We start from the raw sequence: 6,000 nt of genomic DNA on the forward strand, positions 1-6,000 counted from the left end.
AACAAATAGAGCATTTAAAAGCTTTATCTAATTACCCCCACTGAGACTTTTTCTCTCTAGCCTGGCTGTCTGACAAAGCCAGTGGGGGATTTCATTCCTTCTCCACCCAGTGAGTTCCGCCCCGCCCGCCCGCCCGCCCGCAAGGAGTCCTACAGCCCTCAGGTGAATCCCTTCAGGAGCAGTCAGTCCCCCATCCCGGCCTTCACAGAGGTTTTCAAATTCTCTAAGCATTACTTGCTTGAATCACACAGAACAAACAGTCTCCACCCTCTCCCACTGCTTTGTCTGCAGCTCCTATTCACAGGCAGCCACCCCTACCGATGGGCAGACGGGCTAACCTGTACTCGGCCGACCCATCACCAGCAAGACGTACTGGGGACCGGAAGGACAGTCCCTGTCCCCTCCAGGCCGCCCGAGGCAGTCGACGGCAGAGTTGGTGCCAGCCACAGGTGGGTGCCTTTCAGGCCTGGCTGGACACCGGGAGAAACTGAGTACCGCTTAGAGCTGATGGCACTGCCCGAGAGACTGCTACTGGGAAAAGCTCCTCCTCCTCCTTCCTCATTCTTCTACCTCGGCAGGAAAGAAAACACGGGCTACCGCCGTGTCTCCTCGCTGTAGGCTGCCTTCCATGTGGGAGTGGGGAAGTTACAAGTAAGTGATGCATTTCAGAAAGCACATGCATGCCTCCCTCCGGGTTTCAGATGCTTTCACCTTTTACCTCTGATTTCTGGGGAGCCCCCCACCCCGGGGCATGGAAATCACTCTCTGACTCTCGCTTTTTGAAGAAGGCCGGGGCTAATTCTACTTAAAAATCACTTTCTAAGCATAAACACGAGAGAAAGGAAACAGAAAGAAGACTTACCACTTTTTAAATTACATCTCAATGTAAGAACTCTGACTCAACAGCGCCTGTGTAATAGGCGAATGTAACAATCCACGTTCAGGCAGGAGAACAGCCCGTTCTCCAGCAGGCCTGCTACCCACCCAAGGGGACCACGCTGAAGGTTAGCAGCCGGGCATCCGCCACAGCCTAACCTTTTCTCTCACTGAAAATGCAATGCAAATCACAGTGCTTCTGTCAGTGCTTCAAAAGGCATTCCCCACCTATCACAATTGTTTTTAAAAAGGTATCCTTGTAATGGGCTGAATAAACTGAGCTAGGGATGGGAGGAACACAGGAGGGGCCAACTAAGACCTAATCTAAGGGAAGGGTATCTTGGTGAGGGGGAAAGAAAACTATTGTCCCCTTATCAGAGAAAATGTCCCGCATAGTTTCTCTTGACACTATACTGCATTTCTATCTTTTGTAGATCTGCTTAATAAAAGTAAGGGTGGCAACCCACTCCAGTCTTCCTTCTGTCCATCTCTAGGACAGGAGCTTTCTTTCCCTCTAATAAATATATCTGCTCTTTAAAAAAAGAATAAAGGTAAGACATCACTTTATGGGTTAGGCAGAAAATTTTTTTAAAAAAAGAAAGAAACCAAAACAACAACAACAAAAATTGTTATTAACACATGACAGGTTGGGAAGGTTTAACCTAAACAAAGGTAACAGACAAGACAAGCTGCCATTTGATACCACAGGGCTGTGCCAGAGGATACCAAACTTCAATTAAAGCCACTTACAAAAGAAAGATTTAAATAAAATTATAAAAACAAAACAAACTTTTACATCCTACCTTCCCTGGGTCAAAGAACATGGACGATTCAAAAATTAATTAAACCTGGTAAATAATTTAAAAAGGGAAGGGCTCCCTTTCAAAAATGCTTTAGTTAATTTTAGCATCCTTCTGTTTAGCTGCTTAGCAACCCTTATCCTATGACCTTCTAAGCACCACCTACTTTTCAGAAGGATAATGAATAGAAACATCAAAAGAATTCACTCCTGGCTGCTTCTGGAGAGCACGTTTAAGCAATTTTTGTAGATGTTAAGTTTATATTAATTAAACCGGGCAAAAGTAGAATTTTGCAACTTCATCAGCCAAGAAATTTCCTTAGCGCACAATGAAAAAAAGATACCAAGAAGTGAGCATTCTTCCACACTGACCTAGGAAGTGGAACCACACTGCAGTTCCAAATCGAAGAATAAAAAATGAAAAGTCCCGAAGCAGCAGCTAGCTAGTGGCCAGCCCACAGCACATAACCCATCAACAGCTGCCGATCAGATGCAAGACTAAGGAGGTTAGACTGTACTTTCCTCCTTTGGCATTTTGTACCTGTGTAAGATGTCAGGCGTCTGCCTGCAGAATCTAAAATAAAAGACCCTTCCATGTAAAGGTCACTTGTTGGATGATGTCAGTGGCTAGGAACGGATGCACCACCTGTACCAGCAGAGTCAGATGCGTGTTCATTACACAACAGACTCTTGTCTGCCACGAGGGTGCCCAGCCCCGAGTTTCTCATGAGAAAGGAAGTGGTATCCAGGAAAACCCAGAGAATGACATCCCATATAGCACCAGTAAGCATCTGCAGCATCTCAGAGTATCATGTGTCTAAGCAAACCCTCTTTAAAAACAAACATCCTAAAGGACAACTAAAGTATAGCAGTAGTTTTAAGAATGATAAAACTGCAACCTCGTTAACCTAAAATAGAGAAAAAGGGACAACCAAATCAAAGAGCTCCTCTCTCCCTGTCTTTTGTAAAAAAAGGGAGGTTATTTTTTCACACATTTAAAACTTGATTAAAGCTTTTCAAATGTTTAATTCATCAGTGTAACCAAAGCTTAAAAACACATCAAAGTACAGCCCATTAGCCAATATCCAGAAAGCTCCCTCCAAAGGACAGAAGTAAAAAAACAAACTCAAAATTTAAAAAAAACCTAAAACTAGTGGTCCAGCTTAGCATATATTATTTGAAGAAACCCATACCTTAGAAAGTTCTGTGGATGCTTGAATGAAGCATTTTTTTTTTCTTTATAAAGGGGTTTTAACCAAGCCGTTGGTCTCTTAACTCAGACTTCCGGGTTTAATTACCTCTAAGATACCATACCTGCCCGCCTACTCGAAAATGCACCAAAGTTAACGAAGGATGCTTTCCACAAGTGTGAAAAAGTCTGCCTTTTGGCTTACCCACCTTCCACTTCATTTCACTTAGTTCACAGTACACTCGGACACATACACAGATCATTCATCACATTACCCAAAGGGGGGGGGGTCTGAAAAACAAGGGGACACATGCCAGCAACTCAGCCTTTGCACAACTCCACTCTCCTTCAAGTCAGCTGTACCTCGCTATTTCCAGCATCCCTATCCTTTCCCTTAGCTTTTTAAAGGACTCAGTTTAAATCTAAACTCTAAAGCAAGGACGAGAGTGAACTGAACTCCAGAGGAAAACCCTCAGACAGGTTTTTCAGCATGCCAAAAAGTTTTATTTTTTTATTCACCCTTCTCTCTCTGCCACCATTACTGCCACCAGCACCGTTTAGCATCCTCCAAAAGCAGAAAACCCCCTCCAAAGTGCCCGAAAAGTGTGCTAGGACTGGCTCTGCAGCCGTGTAGAATTTCGTAATGGAATGTGAACTGCTCGTCCGGATCTGGGCTCACGTTCTATCTCCTAACCAGTAAGGAGCGAGGGAGGGCAAATCTGCTGAGCAAGGAGAACTACTTTCCTCCTCTTTTATAACCCATCACGGATGCGCCTCGGACGAGGGACGCAAGCTGCACGCGGCGCCTGTCAAGCGCCGGGCCTGCGCCCCCGGAGGCCCGCGCCCCTAAGGACCCGAGCCCCAGGGGACCCGCCCCCCCCGACCCCCGCCCTGCCTAGCACCCTGCACTCACGCGCCGCAGGACAGGGCCAGGGGGAGCACGTCCTATCCTGGCCACTACCCCGGCCCCCATCCAGAAAACACGCCGCTTTCCCAGGGAGGGGGCTGGCGACGGGAAGGACCTCCCCTGCTCCTTAGCAACCGTTAAGGTCGCAGTTTCCTAAGAGACCGCGAGCGGGGAGGGGGCGCGGAGAGCTAAGCGCGCGGGGGGGGGGCACCCTGGGTCCCCTCGCCTCCCCACCCCAACCGTTGCCTCGCCAGCCCCGGCCTCCCAGCACCGCCCTCCCCCTCCGCAACCACCAGCTCGGTGCTGCGGGCCGGGATGGGAAGAGGAAGCTAAGCACCAGAACTCTCGAAAAAATTGGTCCAGCGGGCGGCGGACAAAAGTTTCCGAGCGAACGCACTACACAGCTGGGTGGCGAGGGGGCCGTGCGGCCGCCCCGCCTCTGATGCTCGGGGCCTTCTTCCTGTGCTCGTGACGGCGCCGGCAGCTGAGCCCCCCCACCCCCGCGATGGAGGCTCGCCCCACGCCGAAGGCCCCCACGAAAACACGCACCCAACCGACTAGAGGGCTGCGAACAATACGCGTCGCCACGGCCCTGGGCCCCTCCACTCTCCCCACGCCCCAAGGCAGTGGTCGACGCGACCCCCGCCGCAATCGAGCCGGGGCACAGGACAGCTCGAGGCCCCCTCCAGCCCGGAGCTCTCTGCCCCGGAGGATCAAAGTCCGCGGAGTAGGGCGCGGCGGATGCTCCCACCAAGCGTAACACCCCCGAGCCCTGCACCCCCGGCGGGTACCCCCAACCCCCTGTGAGCACCCCCGGATACCTTTCGGTGCTGGCGACGGCTGGCGGGCGGGCGCCGTCATCTCTGCGCTTCCCGGCCCGAGAGGGACTCGAAAGTATGTAGGAGAAAAGTTTCCCCTCCCACATGGGGGGGGGGAGGATGTCGGGGGAGCGAGGGCGGAAGATGGAGAGCAACGCTGGGAAGATGTTTCAGGCTGGCGGTGAGCGCACTATCCGAGGCCCCGCGGTGCTGGTTAAAAATAAACTCGGCGGCGCGGGTCGGGCCGGATTCCTGCGCTCGGACGGCTAATATGGATGCGCTTCAGGTCCCGCTGGCGAGGCGCTGCGGCCGCTCGCGCCTGGAGCTGGTTGGCAGAGCCGCGGCTCGGGAAGGGGAAAGGAGCGGAGGAAGGGGAGGAGGAGGAGGAGGAGGAGGAGGAGGAGGAGGAGGAGCAGGAGCAGGAGCAGGAGCGGCGGCGGCGCGCGGCTGGAGGGAGAGGCTGCCCCGCTCCTCCCGGCGCCCCGGCCCACCGCCCCGAGTGCACGCCGAGCGGCACGGGGCTGCGGGGTCCTGCACCCCGGAGACACTGAGTTTTCCAAGCACAACGCGCTCTCCAGCCCTCGCCCTCCCCATCCCCAAAAAAGTTCTTTAAAAGGTCGCTCGGGCACAGCACCGGACATCCCGCTGCCACCCAGCGAGGACCGCAAGCCGGAGCCCGGGGCGCGTACTTACGGCCCGGCGAGGCGCTCGGCTCCCAGGCATGATGCGGTGGGGACCGGTGGGCTGCGGGGAGACGGCGAGGAGAGATGCAAACTTGTTCCGGAAAAGGAATCAAAATGGCGTTTCTGGATGTGCAAAGTTCATCAACTCCGCAGTCACTTCCCCTCCTCCTCTTCTCCCACTGGGAGGGAGGTGGGCGAGCGCCGGCGACCCCAGCGCCCCCGCCACCGTCCCGGCCCCCGCCCCGGCCCCCCGCCCCGCTTCCTCGCCCGCACGCCCGGAGCTCGCTCCCCCTCACCCTGATAAGTAGACACATCACGTGTTGCTCCTGCGAGTCTCCTGGGGACGTGTTACTGAGCGGCCGCAGCGCGGCCGGCTGGGGGGGGGGGCGCGGTACCCGCTAGTCACCGCCGTCGCCCCCGCCCCATCTCAGCGGGGTGACCGCGGCTGCCATCCCAGGATGGATGGAGCTGGCGTCCCCACCCCAACCCCCACTGCAGCCCCAACTTTTTTTTTGCTACCTCCGGAGGCGCCCGGGCCCTGGAGAGTCGGGTCGACCCCCGTAAGGGACTTGGGCGCTGTCCCCGTCTGCCTGGCGACCACCGCCCCCGCCCCCGCGCCCCTCCCCCGCGGCTCCCAGCTGCCCGCGGCTTTCCATCACTTTACTACACGGTTTGTTTCACTATTTTAAGGGAGGAGACGGGGAGATGGTGATGCCCGTGACGGGCGC

General features: G+C 54.5%; 1 protein-coding gene across 1 annotated transcript in view; it reads right to left on the bottom strand.

The window, feature by feature from the left end:
* The window catches only part of Rreb1 (ras responsive element binding protein 1), a 131,338-nt gene extending 126,423 nt beyond the window's left edge, over positions 1 to 4,915 (bottom strand). Inside the window, exon 1 of the mRNA XM_023712060.1 lies at positions 4,593 to 4,915. The gene's annotated coding sequence lies outside the window, so the exon portion shown is untranslated. The remainder of the gene's footprint in view (positions 1 to 4,592) is intronic.
* Between the last annotated feature and the right edge of the window lie 1,085 nt (positions 4,916 to 6,000).

This window comes from Octodon degus, unplaced genomic scaffold (assembly GCF_000260255.1).
Source record: "Octodon degus isolate 3935 unplaced genomic scaffold, OctDeg1.0 scaffold00023, whole genome shotgun sequence".
NCBI lineage: Eukaryota > Metazoa > Chordata > Mammalia > Rodentia > Octodontidae > Octodon > Octodon degus.